Source organism: Sander vitreus, chromosome 9, assembly GCF_031162955.1.
Source record: "Sander vitreus isolate 19-12246 chromosome 9, sanVit1, whole genome shotgun sequence".
Taxonomy (NCBI): Eukaryota; Metazoa; Chordata; class Actinopteri; order Perciformes; family Percidae; genus Sander; species Sander vitreus.
This window is the reverse complement of record NC_135863.1, coordinates 24,179,329-24,198,356: the sequence shown is the minus strand read 5'-3', so window position 1 is coordinate 24,198,356 and position 19,028 is coordinate 24,179,329. Positions and strand designations below refer to the sequence as shown.

General features: G+C 39.6%; 1 protein-coding gene across 3 annotated transcripts in view; it reads left to right on the top strand.

Moving 5' to 3' along the window:
• Positions 1-431: 431 nt before the first annotated feature.
• znf644b (zinc finger protein 644b) overlaps positions 432-19,028 on the top strand; it is a 38,208-nt gene continuing 19,611 nt past the window's right edge. For all 3 annotated transcript variants that reach the window (XR_013502538.1, XM_078259417.1, XM_078259416.1), the window contains exons 1-2: positions 432-529; positions 10,104-10,153. The gene's annotated coding sequence lies outside the window, so the exon portion shown is untranslated. The remainder of the gene's footprint in view (positions 530-10,103; positions 10,154-19,028) is intronic.

Sequence of the window (19,028 nt, the reverse complement as noted above, 5' to 3'; positions counted from 1 at the left end):
GTGTTGTCAAATGAATGAAGTTGTTTTCTTAATTTGCTTGTGTTTTGTCTATTTGCGTGTGTTTCCTTAAGTTTCAGGGCGTTTGCCCCATGTCGGCCACCGTAGTAGCCTACCTCATACAATCCCACTTCAAAAAATCTGATCTATCCCTTTATGCAATAAAAGGTCGTTCACATCATGTCACTTACAAACTTTAAAAAGAAATGTGTTGTCACATTCTGGTATCCTCCAAGTTCAAAAACAAAACATTTGTCGCTTTAATTAATGTGTTTAAGTTATTAATGTGAGCAGGTCTAAATGTAAGCTATTGAATGGCGAAGAATGAAGTGGACATAAAGGGTCAGTGTGCAGTTTGGGTGACGCTCATTCTTCTACCTCCGCCGTGAACATCCCTCTCCTCTGGACCAGAGTGCAACCTGCGTGATTTTTAAAGCAAAATGGCGACAGTCTAACAGAGGTAAAGGCGAGTAACCGTGTCAGGTGCTATGGGTGCAATGACAAACTTAAGGACATGAGTCGTCGTCCTGAGGTAGGTGTTACTGCAGCCTGATGTACAGTTTGATGTGCGCAGGGATACATTGCTGCCAGGTATGTTCATTAGTCAGCGATGTGTCGCTGTCGTGGGTCTCTGTCAAGGTATTAAAACACTGCAGTGTGTGACCGATTACTGAGAAAGCTGCAGCTAGTCTTACCTCAACTTTAATTGGTTCGCTTTTGCTACATTAAGTGTTTCTCCAAGACGTTGCTGATACAGTTTTGCCTTTGTGGCTCAGCCTGTGGGCAGAGCAGCTAGCTGACTGTCGCATAGCCTGTCAAAATAAAGTCACAGCTGGTTGAGGCAGCTTTTTGCTATCTAGCTAAATTGTTTCCCTTTGTACGAAAGCACAAATAGGTGTTTTTGAGTTTAGACGAGATTAAGTTGATTTTTACGTTGATATTTATGTAGGATATAGCCCATGCAAACCATTGAAGTAGAACTAGCCTACATGACTAGTAAAGGAAGTAAGTTTCATATCGCTGACTTTAAATGGCCCATTAGTGATTTTGAGAATAATGTGTGGTTGTGGGGAAATTATGAGAACCATATTGTAGGGAAGATGTTAATGCCAAAAGTAATGTCAGTGGCTAAAGCAAAGTTGAACTCTAATTAACCTGCAAGTCAAGATGAGATAGTACTGCAGAATGCTAAGTGCAGAGCAAGCACAGCAAAAGATGAACAGTATATAAGCACATTTTGTAATGTAATCAAAGCATGGATTTAAAAACAAAAAATACATACCTAAAACTGTGGAAGTTCTTCAACGACAAAACTACAGAGCCAGCATATAATAAAGACAAGACTATATTTACCATCCCCTTTTTTACTTTCTTAAGTGTCTAAAATGTATCCACTACAAAAGAACGGAAATCTCTGTGGCATACTTTCTTTCTGTTTACTTTCCGCTAACAATTGCACAATGCAATTTGTAATGATGCAAATGACATTGATTAGCAAGTAGTCTATATCGATGACGTTCCACTTCTGGGATTGTTCAGGTGCCGCCGGAAATTCTGCCGGATGTCCCTCATTTTAGGCCGGATATTCACCACCTTCTGCTTTCTTTGTGTTGGCATTCTAAACTCCGGTCGATTTATGAGGACTGTAGTAGGGCTGTAACGATTAGTCGACATATTCGACAATGTCGCTTGTGCGGGTTGCGCAACTCGCAGATAGAACTTTTGACGCACGGAAAGAACACACACTTTTGATAGCCCCAGTGATGGTGAATGTAAACTCCCATGCTATAAACTACTGCACCAAAACATAGACATATCAATGCACAAACCCCAATCCATACAAAATCAGGGTCATTAGAGCCAGCCGCTCCATAACAAAAACATGTCTTACATGTCAACTATTTCAGTCGCCGACTTACTTACTGTACTAGTACACTTACTGTACTTGTTGCTACACTCCCTCCTGCAGCATTGGTCTCCACTTCTGTTGCTTCTGGTAATCCACATTCAGACCCACAGCAGGCTTGTTGTTCTGTGTTGGTTAGTTCCATAGATTCGTTATCCATGTCTATCTCTTCATCCTGTTGCTCGTTTTGTTCTTCCTCATATTCCTCACTGTCCTGTCTTTCTCCCTGGTGTGCTGGCTCAGATGTGTCGCTAACATTAATGCTAGCAGTATTAGTGCTAGTGCTAGCTGAAGCAGAACTTGATTTTAAAAACAAATCAGTCAGTTTGCAGCATTTTTCACCGTCCGCCAACAGTGCTCTCTTATATTTCTCTCTTTTTCTCCGCCCCCCCCTTGTGTCGCTTGATGCCTCGATTTTTGTCAACAGTATAGCTTCCAACTTCCAGTCTTCAACTTCCAACAACCACGCTGACGCAGACGCGGTCTACTCGATTCTGTCTTGAAATTCCCAGAAGGCATTGCTTCATTTTAACTTTTGCAAACAAATAATCAAATAAAAAAATGCAGGTAGATTTCTTTTACTTCAAACCATGCACGTTTTTGAACATCTGATCTGAGTAAGTAATTTTGCTACAAAACAATGCATACTGATGTAAAAGGTTGTGACTGTATTAGACTGTAGAGGGTAACCATGACTGTGATATCGAGAGACTTGTATGTGGTATAAATATTGATCAGATTACTATACTGATATGGAGTGAGTGACTTGGAGAAGTTCGGCCATCAGTTGGCAAAATAACATTATCGACCCTTGAAAGGGGGCCGAGAGAAATGACACGGGCCGCCGTTTACAATTAAGGCTGTGCATGGCTGTGACAATCGGCTCTCTGATTGGCCGGCTGGCCCAAACGGCCCACGAGGGCCCGCAGCCCCTCTGGCATCTGCCCAAATTCCAGATTACCAGTCCGTCACTGGTGGGTAGGTAACGTTAACATCATCTACACTCGTGTGTCTCGCTTTTGTAGCGTCACACTCATCATTCACAGATGCTGTTGCACAGCGCTGTTGTTACCATGTTTCTGTGAAAATCATGATATTGCAGTCCATAATACTGTACATTTACGAGTGGTGATCTGCAGCCGAGGATCATTAGTTTTGTTTGCTAAATAGAGAATAAAGACCATAAATTGGCAAGGAAAGTGACAGCCGATAAGGAGTTAGCCTTAGCCTAACGTTAGCCCTTCTCTCTTTGTTTTACGCTCTTAACCTTGCCTGCACTTCCGGTCGGCGGAGCTGTGTTGATAGACCTCGGCAGTGCTTTTGTATTTGGTCTCTTCACAAATTGACCGCGACATTTGCCACACGCTGTGGTACCGCTCCCTCACTTGGGTGAGAGAGGTTACGTTAGAGACGCGAAGAGAGGAGACTGCTTCTTTGAAAAAAAAAAAAAAAATCCATATAGGCTGCTAAATATATAAATCTTACCTCGTAAAAACAAATAGTGCTTGTGTTAGTGTCGTGACCTCATCTGTCTCTGGCTCCTGCATCACTTAATATTTCCCACACTGGCTGTTAGATAATTAGATATCCCCTTTCCATGGAAGTCTAATTACATAGATATTACTATTTCAGTGTAAACAAAAAAAAAAAGTTTTAATTGACAATAATAATAATAATACATTTCTTCAATATTAGCTACGTTGTTTTACAAATTGTCATAGAAATGACCAATGATGTTTTATTCCAACATCTTGTCGCTGGCGCAGGACCAAAGATTCTAGAGCGCTACATTTACATTTGCACTTTAGTGTATTATTTTATTTTATTTGGATTGGAACCACCAGTATTAATGTCAGAAATACATTTGATTAAGCTATCAAGCTTAAGTCTTATATTCATATGTTTCATTGGTCATTATTTCAATTTTCTATGGGACCTGAAGTTACTTAACTTTACTTAAGTTTTAACTTTTTTTGCGGTCAATAAATAAATAAACAAGCATTTCCTGTAATCCTTTAAACACAAAATCCACCAAAGAGCACTCATTTTGTTTTTTTTCCGATACCGGTGCTAAAACGATAATGCCAGTGCCTAAACGGTGCCTTAACCAATACTTAAAAAAATAAAATAAAAAGAAAAAGCACAATGTCGGTGACAGTAAACAACAACTTGTTAAGTCAAGTATGGTCAAGTTTAAATTATTTAAAATTACCAGACCAATAACTTCTAACAATAATTTATTTCACCAGTCAATTGCTGTTAAACGACAATAGATGACAGTATACGTTACAAAAGAATTGAATACACCATGAGCTTACGAGTTGCAATTGAACGCACCGTTACAGTAAGTCCCGTAGGCGTTTTTTTTCCGACAACTCTGATTCTTGCAGTGGCCATGGTGTCTCAAACCTTTTTCAGCATCTGTATTGAGACATTTAGACAGGGTATCGAAGTCATCATTTTTGGTATAGTCACACTGGGTAGTTTTGAGACCGATTGGCGGGGATTTGCTAAGGACAAAATATAAACGGCAATACACTGGTAAGAGCAAACCATGTATCCAGCTAATTTATATAGGTCATGTTACTGTATTGAGTAAACAGTTAACTTTTGCGATTTTAATATTGTATGTAGGGCTGCACGATATGAGGAAAATATCTAATTGCGATTATTTTGACTGATACTGCGATTGCGATTTGAGTCATGATATTGGAGGGAATGATCACTTTTGTCATTATTCTCATTTTCATTGAAAAATATGAAAACTTTTTTTTTTTAAGGGCTTTTCCCTTTATTCGATAGAGACAGTTGATAGACAGGAAAGGGGGGGAGAGAGAGAGGGGATGACATGCAGCAAAGGGCCGCAGGTCAGATTCGAACCCGGGCCCCTGCAAAGAACTCAGCCTACATGGGGCGCACGCTCTACTGGGTGAGCTAGAGGTCGCCCCACAAAGATTAATTTTTTTAGTCTGTAGGATAGGATTTGTAGGCCGGGACGTCTCTGCAGCACCACACTACTTCATTCAGAATGGTTTGACACATATTTTGCCTTTAACAAATATTGCACCCCCCTGCGATTTGAATATTGCACTAGTCCATATTGCGATTTCGATAAAATTGCGATTAATTGTGCAGCCCTAATTGTATGTGATGTTGTCTTCTGTGGGGTTTTGTTCCACCAAAACAAGTTCCTTCCCGAAACCATTTTGCAGAGCCAGCTCTTCGACAGCTCTTCGACCTGAGCTTAGTGCCACCCAAGACGATTGTGATTGTTTTAAAGAAATGCAAACAACCCAGAGCGTTTTTTTTCCCTCCTATACAGGAATGTATGTGTGGAGGGGCCAGACCTTACTCCGCAGCGCTGTGGAGATAGGTCTGGCAATGCGCGACTACCCACATTAACTCTCTAGTGACTGTCAAAACTCCACCGCCGGACTCCCTGTGAGAAATTGAGTCTGACTGTAGCTTCTCATGGCTGTTTAGCTCTTACTACCAGCTTTACGTTGCTGTCCATGATACACTGAGCGTGCGCCAGTCATAGTCTTAATTGAGACTCTGGGAGTTTGTATTCTGCTTTACCAAGGGTGTTGCTTGTGAATATTATCAGACGATCCATATCATTTAAAATTCATCCATCCATCCATCCACGCATCCATCGACACATTTGGTCAATGGTGTCCTGTCAGAATCCTCATATCAATAATATGTGAATCTTTCTTTTGCAATACTGATACAGCGCCCGTTTGAAAATGGGCCTGTTTGGAACGGGCCGATTGCTTGTAGAATTATTCAAAACCAAATTGTACCCCAAAATTAATTACAGAAGGACCCCGAACCACCTAATATGCATATTTAGATAACATTGGAAGCAGGAAAAGAGTCAAAGGGGTAACCTTTTGACTACCACCCCCCACGCTGTTGTAAAGCGCTCCACATGTGGCGTCTGCGTGTGACATGCAGGTTACCTTTCCACCAACCATGCCCCCAAACACGGACACACATACATACATACATACATACAGATACGTCTCGCTTTATTAGATAGATGTCATTTTCATCAATCATCAAACTAAATTTATGACAGCATAGCTAAGCGTAGTTTAAAATTAGTATTGTTTCTACTGCAGACAGCGAGTGGGTATCTTATGCTCGTATATCAGTTATCAGCTCAGGAATGGAGGTTTTGCAAAATCAAAGTGTAGACCTACATAAGTGAGTCCTTCACTCCTTGCAGGTGTCTAAGGATGAGCTTACATATCTATAGGAAGAAGTCAGTGGCAGCTTAACAGCCTAGTGTAGGTTTCACTGCATTAGTATACCACCGAGAGTAAAGGAGTCAACTGCTCGACTAAATAAATCAGATGGTTCGAGGCATGTTATCCACAAATTGATTATATGTCACTTTACAAGGTCAAATATTTTAACCAAGATGCCTGAAGTCCCTGAATGCTCAGCATAGCAAACAGTTATGTGTTCTCTGCAGTCTGGCTGGCTGCTTACACAGCTATAAATGAAAACACCTGGGACTACTTAAATGGGAATACACTGGCCTGAATTAGCAACTCAGCTGAGGAACAGCTGCAGAGATGAGATATTTTAGTAATCAGGTGGATGTACCAAGAACATTGAGGTCTGAAAAAAGATGTCAGAGGTGAGGAAATGGGGGCGGCATGTTTTAATATAATCACACCGACTGAATCACTACTTTGACTTATTAAATCATCTGCATGAAATTAAAAACTATCAGTTATTTCTCTTGGTAATGAACATATATTGAGCTGTTCAGTTTTCTGTTTTCAGTCGTATGACATGGAAATATAAATGCCAGTTCTCATTAGAGCAGCAACCAAAGATTATTCCATTAACAATTCCATTGTTGTGTTACATTGTCAGAAAATAGTGAAAATTGTCATAATATCTCAGACGTCAAGACTGGGTCAGTAAAAGCTTGTTTTGTCTGAAGAACGAACGTATATCACATTATATCATCACATGATCGAATAGACACTTGACATTGGACAACATCAACATACATATTACCCAGCAATCATCATTGCATATCTGTTTACAGTGTTGGGGGTAACGCGTTGCTGTAATCAGATTACATTTGTCTGTAACGCAGTAATGTAACGCATTACAGTTACAAGGGGTGTGCATCTCTCCCGTATAAGACAATCTGATACGTATCTAGATACATGACAACATTACGGTTCAGGGACAGTACATCATTTTTTTGAGTAACTACCCAAACACTGTCAAAACACTGAAGAAAATAAGAAATTATTCATTAAATTAAATAGTTTATTATAGTTTATATACAGTTGTTTTACCCAGAAAAGAAAACCATGGTGGGATGGGTTTACCTTTTCGAGTGTATATGGCACAGTTTTTGATTCAACGCAAGTTCTTCTTATATATATATATATATATATATATATATATATATATATATATATATATATATATATATATATATATATATATATATATATATATATATATGTGTGTGAAAATTTTGCCCAAGGTGAGTGTCATGAAATTACTTTGACCAACTGTCAAATTCAAAGTTATTACATAAACATTTTAAATATAACAGAGAAAAGTATGGAGCTAGAACAGTGACAGTAACCTGTGGTATTGAAAATAAAAATTGGCATTGAAACAACAAATATTATACTGACAAATGTTGAATTGAAATATAAAACAGAAACATCAAAAAGTTATAATCTCACAATCATATTTCATTTTGAAATTTTTTTGCATTATGATCAATTTCAATCTACATTTTTTCTTTGTCTGTTTTTTACAACATCACTGGTTTTCAGTTTTAACTTTCTGTTACCGTTTTGGCGTAGAGAGGAGGGGCTTGAGGGGAGGGGCAAAGAGGGCGTGGTTTACAGATAATTTGCATATAATTAGCATACTGGCGAGTAGGGGTGGAATGGTACATGTATTCGTATTGAACCGAAACGGTACGGGCGTCTCGGTTCGGTTCATGAATTTACACGGAGAATATATGCAAATAATTAATGTAATGCGGAACTACTGTTAGACACGCGGTTCTTTAGGGACACCTAATCTGTAGCCCTGCCCTTAGCTCTGAAGCTCCCGAGCTCCGCCTACATGTCGAGTCAGTCAGTCCAGAGAGTCCACACGAAGCAAACTAGTCCCTTCCATATAGAACCAAACACGGACGTAGCTGTATCCCTTCTTGCCTCGACCACAAATGGCCTCCAGGCCCGTTTGCTTCACTGTTTGCTCCGGTATTAGCTGTTAGCTCCACCGTTAGCTCTTAGCTCCGCTATTAGCTGTTAGCGCCGCCGTTAGCTGTTAGCTTCACCGTTAGCGTGTGAAGCTAACGCCAAAACTCGTCAACTGCTCTGTGTAACGAAGCTGCTCTTTTAACATCCCTGCTCTGTGCATTCACATATGAGAGCAGTGCATGTCTCCCATATCACACTAGTAACTGATTGTCTTATTTTGTTTCCAAGTTACAGATGATGCAGGGTACTTATTGTTTACTGTTTACATCTTACTTTATACACTTCAAGCTGTTACAGCTAGCTCAGTGGACAGCCTGAGACATGCACAATAAAAAAATTGCCTTCTGCATTTTTATATTATATTTATATAGGAACTGCAACACGTGGGACGCGATCCCCACTCGCCGGGGTGAAAGTCCTGTGTTGTTTGACCCATCCACCACCCCGACCACCCTCCCTGCGTGGAGTTTCGCCTTATAAATACTTCTAGCTACCCTCATCGTTCTGTGATCATGAAATATGCTTCCCATTGAAATACATTGCTTTAAAATCCGTAATCACCACACGAACAAAATGACATTATCGTGTCCTGTCCACGAATCAATAGATTCAATAACGTGACCATATCAAGAACTGCCATGAGACCGGGCTGAAATAAATGCAGACTGTTGGAGGGATGTAGCAGGCAATCCTCTTAAAGACTGACACATCACGGCACAAGCGCTCCACCCTACAAGATAAATACAAAAACACTATTAATATCACTTTAAACCCCCAAGTGGGCTAGCTGATGTGGTATTAGCTAGCGTTAGCGCTTGTTTAGCTAACCTCTGCCAAAACAGCCCAGCTTATATTAAAAGTTAAGAGTAAACCAGCCCGCTTCTATGTGGAAAAAAATGGTAGCGATAAACGGACTTAATTGAGATTTGAGGGTTCCAGGTGAACTTGTGGACGCCATTGCAGATATGTTGTTATACCGCATCTGTGAGGATGCCTGTGGAGGTGCGGTCTCTCGCCAGTATGCAAATTATATGCAAATTCTCCAAAACCATGCCCTCTTTGTCCCTCCCCTCAAGCCCCTCCTCTCTACGCCAAAACGGTGACAGAAATGCCTCATGATCATTTCTGTCTGTCTGTCCATCCTTTGAATTTCTCGACAGACGTTTATCGGATCGACTTTACACTTGGTGGATATATTGCCGAGAAACCAAGGAAGTGCCGTGTCAAGTGTGCTCTTGAGATTTATGGGACATATTTATTAGTTGTGCGTTATGTACACACTGTGTGGTTCACAAACTGGGGGGGGGGGCGCACCCCCTAGGTGGGGCCAAGTGTTAAAACAGCACAGCGAGGCTAAACATAAATTAATGCAGAGGAGGAGAATGAATCTAAGAGTGTCTGTCTCCACAGTAAACCTATGTCGGGTGTTTGATGATTATTTGTGCTTTAGAACATAACCCCTGTCAAACAATCAGAAAATAATATACATTAATTTTAACGTTATCAAACAAAGACAATTTTTTTCCCCCTCAAACAGCCACTGCACTAGTTTTAATAAAAAAATCTGAAGAAAAGAAAGGTCTGGACCCCAAACATTTATGAAGTAAAGCCAATGTCGAAAAAAACAACACAAAGGGTAATTTCAATCGAATAATTAACTAATCATTTAAGCACTCATTACCTTACCCTGCTAAACTCACATTTCCTCGTGTCCTTGTGTGGAGGTATCTTACAGGAAGTGATGTCCTCAGCTTTTAGTTTTGAATCCCAAAACAGAGGCTGAATTTGACAGAGGCAGGGTGTGTCAGATGTAATCACAAAATCTTACTGAAACCTGAAATCTTTTTTTAGTTTTTAAAGGAAGTCACAGTGATCTGTGTAGTGAGCAGCTTTGGGCTTCATTAACAAAGTTAGAGAACATGTTCTCTCTGTTACAGGTGTGTTTTCTAAGAGCCATGTGGTGGAATCAGTGCTTCAACATAGACTGGTAAGTCGGCTTCACATTGACTGTTTTTTTTTCCTTCAGTTTAAATTAGTCGGCATGATTATTGAGATCCACTTTCTCAAATTTGACAAACACTGATGGTATTAGTAAAATGTTGTCTCTTGGTAGAAGTGCTACAATCAGCTTACGGTTTATGATTCAGACAAGAATCACAAGAAGGTTACTTGCCGTGAAGCGACATATGTTTATAACTTGTTTCAAATAGCCACTGAACTGAAATGAAAGAATTTGAGCCGGTTACGTTGAGCTTAAACCGAGTGTTGATTGCGTTTTAATTGAAAAGCAAGAAGATGTGTGTTGTGTGGAGTCCGCATGTTCTTGTTAGTATTATCATCATTACAATCACAATGGCAGAGCATAAACCCAAAAATGTGACCGTCTTTGAAGAGGTGTTATCATTCGGGCACAGTTGTACGTCTCCTTACCGGCTTAACACCTGAAACTGTAGCTCAGATGTGTGAAATACTCTGAAACTATAGCTGGGTGTGATTACCAGTCAAATTAAATCTGAGATGTCAGTTACATGTGTCAGTGCTTCCACTCCTACACTTGGCAGGTTGTAGGGAGTGACAAGCTGGCTGTTGATTATTCTCCAGTGTGAAACAGAATCACTGATACAATTACAATACCCTAGTCTTTGTTTAATTTTCTTAAAATGTAAGCCACTATTGTGATTTTTGATGTTGAAATTGTCACCACATTGAAATTATACCCTCATGATCTTAATCATTAAATCAGTCATTCATGTATTGCTCTTATGAGGTAATTATTACATTACATTATGATGTTTATTTATTTTATTATTATGTTTATTTACATATGTTATTCTGCAAAATACATCCTATATAGTTTTTTGGCCTTATTGTCTCATAGATGTTTCAGTGCTGGTCATTACTAAACGGTAACTAATTAATTAATTATTAATTAACAGTTAATTTCCAATTCAATATTTATTAATTTTTTATTTATTTTTTTGTGGCATTTTTAGGCCTTTTATTTCTGAAAGGACAGCTTAGATTTGAAGATTTGAAAGGGGAGAGAGAGGGGGAATGACATGCAGCAAAGGGCCGCAGTTCAGAACCGAACCTGCGGCCGCTGCGTCAAGGACTGAGCCTCTGTATATGGGCGCGTGGCGCGCTCTACCAGGTGAGCTAACTAGGCGCCCTCAATATTTATTTTTAATGATTGTGATTTGTGATGTTGGCCCTTTTTTAAATGAGGATCTTTTAGGACAGGCTCTACACTGCCCTACATACATCACATGATTTAAATGCCAGAAAATGAATCGTTGATTGATTATTTTCAGACAAAAATTGCAACATTTCCTAGTTGCAGCTTCTCAATTGTGAATATTTGCTGCATTTCTTTGTCTCAAGTGATAGTCAACCGAGTCTTTTTGGGTTTCTGACTGTAGGTTGGACAAAACAAGCAATTAGATGTCACCTCGGACTGGACAATTATGATGGTTATTGTTTACTAGTTTGTGACACTTACCGGCCCAAACAATAATCGATTAACCAAATACACGTGTGTGTGTGTGCATTGTGCAACTGCATCTAATTCCAACCCTCATACTGACATTTCGGTTTTTACCTGCTTACATTTTAGTTCATATTAGTGAAAATTCACTACTGCTGCAGTAACAAACAGTTCGGCGTTATGAGGAGGTTTTTTGCTTCCTTGATTTGTCTCGACAGCTCTACTGAGAGGGATTTGCAGGAACATATTTTGGATGAATTTCCAGGGTTCAGGGTTCATTCTCTGGTTGTGATTCTCTGCACATGATGCAGCCTGATTATATAACAACAGCAAGCAGCTTTTGAAGCCATGTCATTCTGTTTAGTTGCTACTGACTTTTAGTTCAGTTTTTTTTATGTTCACATACCTGAATTTACATTTAAAGTGTCACTGGGCTTTTAAAGAGCCATAGGAGTGACTTCGTGGAGAGAAACTTGTTTTAAAGGAAAGACGGATTTCAGCTACTTAAATCTAAGGGGCCGGTGAGATTGCTTTGGTCCATCAAAGGCTGAGTGAAGCACTAGGTCATGAGCTGCAGATGTCCACAATCCAGCCTGCTGCTCAGCCTCTGCAGATCAAGCCTCCTATTATCCTGCTTCACTCAGGTTATGGAGCATTTCCTCCACTAAGGGGCAGAATACGATCACTGATTTGCTCAGCCCTCGCTCAAGGGGATGATACATTGAAAAGCAAAATCAGTTAATGTGCACTGTGTAATTACATTCAATTGAATTCATGCTTATACAATAAATGATGGATGGACACAAAGAATAGCTTGTCATTAAAAAAACCTTTTATATACAGGGTTGTCATGTTATGAAACCTGAAAGTAAATCATGTACAAAAATCATAATTACATGCAGTTATGACTAAAGAATATACTGATATATTATAATAATGTTGATAATTATGGTTTTCTTCTTAATGTATCTTAACTCAATTAATTGTCAATAAACTAATAGTTAAATCTAGATTACCAGGCTAACTAAATATACTTGCCAGTTTTGGTATATTTTAGGTCAGACCCAAGTCTACAAGAATGTCAAATCAGTATTTATCCCTCTGAACATTTCTCCAAAGTCCAAACAACCTCTATCTTGGAGGGTTCGGATTAGCAAGCTTCTATTATACATGAGCTGCGAGCTGCTCACCCTTTCTGTGATACCTATCTAAGGTTGAGCTCAGCACTTTCCTCATTAATTTCCCCACTTATTCTCAGAGTTGGATGTGATATTTTAGAGCTTTGAGCATGCGGGGCACAGGTTAGGCACAGTTATTGCTGACGGAGGGCTTTTACCGCTATGCTCAATGAAATCTGGAGTATAGGATTAGACATGTAGAAAGTTATATAGCGATTAACCTTCATTTGAGTCCCCTCGGTGATTTCTGGAAGGCAAATCCTCCTGGTGTCAGGTATATTTCGCCACCTTGATAAATGACCTTCAAAATGATAGATCGAGGCATTGTTTTTTCCTTCTGCTGCTTTTGATGCATTTGTTTGCCCTATTCAGGTAGTTCAAATGCTTCCTTAAACTGCATACCACTTCGATTTCTTTCAGCTGTACTGCCGTATAGATCAAGAGGTAACCTTGTTTGACCATCACAACTGCACAGGGCACCTAAAGTAAAGTAATCATACTAAGTAATAATCAAAAATCATATGCATCGTGATTTTGCAACCATTCTTTTCCCCAGAATCAGTATTTATTTATTTCTACCAATGATTCACCTGAATATTTTCTGTTTATACGGTACTGCTGATTGCGACTACGTCATATCCGTGTCCAGCAAAACAGTTATGTACTTTACAAATTAAATAAATGTCAGACTGGGTGCCTGGTTAGCTCACCTGGTAGAGTGCCCATGTATAGAGGTTAACTCCTTGACGCAGCGGCCGCGGGTTCAACTCCGACCTGGTGTGGCTTAATCTATATAGGGTTAGATACAAGAAAGCCAGAAATGCGTTCAGGCACTGCAAGAAAATCTCCATCTTAAAAAAAAATCCTGTTAACAAATTTAACAAATAAAAATCTGCCAATGGGGTGAGATTACTGTAACTAGTTCCCTGCACAGATTGACTTGTTTCGTTACTTATCTAGAAATACATACACAAAGACACATCAAAACAGATTTCTGCACCACAATGTATAAAACAATTCACTTGTTAGAGGAAAATATAATTTTTGGTACTCGAGATTTTCACAGTGTGTTTGAACGTGTTGGCGTGTGGGTTAGTTATGTTTTCATCAGGTTTTTGGTGTGGTGTCAGCAGCTGCAATGGATTACTGTTTTCATTTTCAATGAGCTAAGCGTTTGTTTCTAACAAGAAACTGAAAAAAATCCTGTTTACTCTGCTAATGATATAGAAAAAAAATAACATTTCAAATGTCACATTGTTAAGCTGCATCAAATCAATCCAATGTATTGATGCCATCATTTTCTAGTTATTATTCAAAGATATGTAACACAATCATGGTTCAAAAAAAGTATTATTTCATGTCACAACATTCTAATCATCAGTAATCCCTTTTTTTCTTAAATGCTGCATGAATGATGAAGCTACTTCTATCTAATGCTGTCTTGTGTCTTGTATCTTTGTACTTTGACGCTGCAGAACGCGGCCTTTACAACAATGGTGATTCCCTCCCTCGCCCCTCCGAGAAAGGACATTTTTAGCCCCTTTGATTTGGCACAATTTGTTTTGATGTGAGGAGTGAGTGGTTTTTAAAATCTCCTTAACTCCCCAGGCCTGGCCCAGCCTCCCACAGGGCTAATGACCGTAGCCTGGCCCGTGTTGAATAATACAGATGCTTGAGAGGTGGAAGTGGGGAGGAGGGCAAGGGGTTAGACATGGGCCTTCCTTCTACAGTACACTCCATTGATAAGATTGTATTAATTGGTATGAATAGAGGGTTTTCTCCCTCTCCTTGTATACATTTACCATTATACTCATTAGCTTCCCGTTGCCTCCCAGCAAGTTTCTCCTTCACATCCCCCGGGGTCTCCTGGGAGGCAATTTGCATCTCTCCATGGTGTCCCTCTGGGGTTATTGAGGAAATATTAGCCCCTTTTCTTCTGTGGCCGACCCTTTGATTTATTTGGAGCTGGGGCTGATAGAGTGGCACTCACATGTTAATGACTGGCACTGATACAGGCCCCTGGTGCAAGGCGACTCATTGATCCGGGTTGAAAAGGTACAATTGACAAGCAGTACTGAATAATGGTCTTACATGCGTCTGTGGGTGTATGTGCAAGTGTGTGTGTGTGGACCTTGGGAAATGACAAGGGAATCCCACTGCTGTCAAGGCTACCACGCTCAAACTGTCCACTTTTCCTGATAGAGTTAGATAAATAGGCTTTTGTTGGCCTCTGAATTCCCTGTGACTTTTTGACAGCCGCAGTTTTGGCATTTTCTCTTCAGAGGCTGCTTCTTTGTTCACTATAGGCTCTGCTATTCATGTCATCTCTTTGACCCTACGTGATCATAGCAGTGCTTATTTTAACCACTTCTAGCTCTCTAAACCCAATCAGAGGCTGCACATGACACACTTGATCCACTTGCTGTTTAGAGTTGTTTGTCCTGGTCTAATAATAGAATTCAAGGTGACTACTGAGGGCTCACTTTGGTTGCCGTTAGTGACTACAAGACCCCTACCCTCCCTATCCATGCTGTGGTGCACTCATATTATGTTTTAAAGAAAGATAATGAGAGATTTCATCCTAATACCTGCGATACTTGACATGTCTCCGATTTTAAGCTCACTGATGTCTGCTCAGCAATGTGGAGCCTGTCCTCAATTTGGAGAGCAGTTTGACACCGACTCCCTTTCATCTGAATGGTCACATGTCTACAGCAAAGCGGCAGCAACAAAGTTTGATATATATTTATAAATATATAAATATTTCATTTTTCTTCCCCATCTCAACTGAAGAGGGGAGCATCTGAGCATGCCTAATCATAGCAACAACTTCTGTCTTGCTTCATATTTGTACACTTTCAGTTATATGGTAATAATAACATTCAATGAAAGTCAACACCCTAACTGCCACTAAACAAAAATACCCACCACTGCAATAGCTGCATCTTCTCTGTATACTTATAACGGATTAGAGGTTATGTATTTCAATTGCGCCGCTCATGCATATTGTTATGAAGGAGAAATGCAAGAAATGGAAATGTGCCATTTCAACGAGCCGGCACAGCTTGCCAAAAGTGGGCAAGTGGGTAGTGCTTGTGGTGATGGTCGGGTTTGTTTTCCTGTCAGTGTTGGGAGATGAGAAGTCATGTATCTAAACAGAGCAGATATGATGTTTATGAGAGCCATCTGCTTGGCAGCCCTCCTGTGCCCACTGCCCTCCTCAACGTGAGAGCAGCCTCATTAAAACGGTCACATGCCTGAGAAATTTCTAACTGCTGTTTTTTTTTTTTTCTTCTTCTTCTCCCTCCTTTTTAAAAGGAGTAGAGTTTAAAACTAACAAAGCCTTGGGAAATCCCCATCAGACATCCCTCCCTTAATCCATTTAATTTTGAAAGGTATTGTTTAAAGCTTTAAAGTTTATATCGTTTAATCCCCCTCCAACACTACGGGCAGCAAATGAGGCCGTGTCAGCAGCTTGAACAGATATAATCTACTCCACACAACAGAAAATCCTCCATCAAGACAAGGTTGCATGGGTTTCCTGTGAACTCGCTGTTTGATGTTTCTACCTGCTATTGAACATGACTTCTGTCTTAACCCAACTGTCACTCGCTCCCTGTCCCCTTTTATCACTCCGAATGTTCACGCTTCACCTTTTTCATCAGTAAATCTCCCATTGCAGCCATTTCACTCATTCCCCTTTTTTAGGAGAGGGGGGCAAGAAGAAGTTTGTTGTGGGCGAGATCGGGGGATTTTTTTTCAAGATATTCTTTGCTCTGGTTGAACTTCGGACAAAGGATGGGATGTTTTTTTTTTGGATTGTAACAGTCACTCTCTCCTGTAGTTCAAGGCACTACTCTCACAGTTTAACCCTTGCCCTGTCTCCATATGTCTTTTTTTTGGTTTTAGTGTTCACTGCTAGTACAAGTGTTTATTATTATGTGCATATACCTTCCACACATTTTCAATAGTATTATTTTATTAGTTGAAACAATGTAGTTCAACATTTTGAAAAAACCCGCTTATTGCCGAACATATGAAAAGATCAATACCACTCTCATATGGTATCTGTCTGCTAAATATGAATATAAGAAATATGAAGTTACAGCCAGGATTAGCTTAGCTTTTTTTTTTTTTTACTTCTTAAATTTAACCGGTTAGTTACCGGTTAATGGGTGTCAGGCTTTCCAAAGCAAAATTAACCAAAACTGACAACCCTATAACGTTAGCATAGTTACAAATGTCAGAGGGGTTTGAATGAGATTTTCTCTTTACTGGAACAAAAGAGAGCTAGAGTAGAGCTTCCTGTTTCATTTTGGCTCCCAATTATGTACATGTGAATACACTTAACGTTGTTGTCATTATTATTATTATTATTATTATTATCATTAAAGTTTTTTTTTTAAATAGTTTCTGGTATTTATGCTAAGCTAGGCTAACTGGCTGCTGGCTGTAGCTTTATATTTAGCAGACAGATATAAGAGTGCAATATTTAAGTCTTGAAGAATCAAGAAAGCGAAAAATACTATTTCCCAAAAATGTGGATCTATTCCTTCACTTCCAGGAATACCATTCTTGTGAATATGTGTTTAAATCACTTGAATGGACACCCAATATTCTTGTTGTTAAAGCCTTCATTAGCATTAAATTTTTTTTACTATAAAAAACACTGTATTCTTTGCAACATACCACCTATGGTAGTCATACATTTTTCTTTAGTGTATAATTTGAGTCATATAACTCGCTATATATTTTCACTCAAGCAGTAAATTACATTGTTTAGTTATCAAAGGCTTTGTGTAATTACATTTGTGCAATTCAGGATGACAGGGCTGATAGTGTCTGCACAAGACGCTGGCATACATAATCACAGCCAAAATCCCATTAGGGAGAATGGAGACCATTATTATGGAAATGACCTTTGGGTGACAAGAATTCAGTGGGATAAAAGAGTGCGTAATGCGGACAAAGACATTATGTGAAGCCACTCTATTTATTTTCTCCTGTGCAAATTTAGGAAATTTAGGGTGTTTAATGAATCTGCTGTTTTTTAGTTTCACGTTCTTCTGCGAAACAAGCCAGTTGGTCACATTGAGGGAAGTGAGATTTGGCTTGTTGTGTATTGTTAATTTATCTGCTTTTCTGCTATTTGATACTGTGGGAAGAACTGCAGGGCTAAGATGGTAGAACATTGTGGGTTGTTTTTTTTTTTTCGCTGTGGCACCTTCTCGGAGAGAACATACTCACCTTGGGATTACTGGAGTGTCAAGCTAAATCTCTGTCTGTTTGTTTTGAGCCACACTTTGATACTCTCACACTTAAGAGGCAGCTTCATAAATTCACATTGTGTCAAATAAATCAATAGATCCCATTAGCTGAGGAAGTTGTGTAGTGCAGTACTTGAGGGACTGTGGCTCCCCTTGTTTAGACATTTCTCAAGCAAAGGCGATGGCAGAGGAATATAAGGTTGGCTGTTGATCCATACAGACAGCTCCAGCAGTTGAAATGGTTGGGCTGACTGGTCCCAGTTGGTTTTTAGCACTGTCTCCACTGTGCTGCCAGGCTGGGTCTTCACTTGAACAGGAAGAAGGAATTTGCTTAGACATTCACAGCCTTACAAGCCTACAGCGCCAAACTCTCATCCTCAATTTGTGTGTTGTCCTCACAAGACCTAAAGTTTGGGTATTTCAGTTGTTTGATTTAAATAATTGTCTAAATGAAATTAACTGTCACAATGAATATATCTTAATTTTGTATTGTCGACGTTGACAGCAGGATTTTGTCTTTGGTTGCAACCAGAGAGAGGAGAGAAGAGAGAGACTCTCTCTCTCTCTCTCTCTCTCTCTCTCTCTCTCTCTCTCTCTCTCTCTCTCTCTCTCTCTCTCTCTCTCTCTCTCTCTCTCTCTCTCGGTCAAAATTTGGGGTCACTTAGAAAGTTCCACTCCAGTATAGACAGAATACCAGCTGAGATCAGGTTCTCCAATGTTTTCTCAGTTAGCCTTTTAATATGATATCAGATTAGTAAACAGAATGTGCCTTTGGAACATTGGATGAATGGTTGCTGATAATGGGCAATGTAGATATTGCATTAAAGATCAGCCACTTCTTTCTACAGCAGTCGAGAACCCTTTTGCAATTATGTAAGCACATAATGTAATCTGAAAACTGCTGCCCTGGTTAAAAACAATGCAACTGATCTC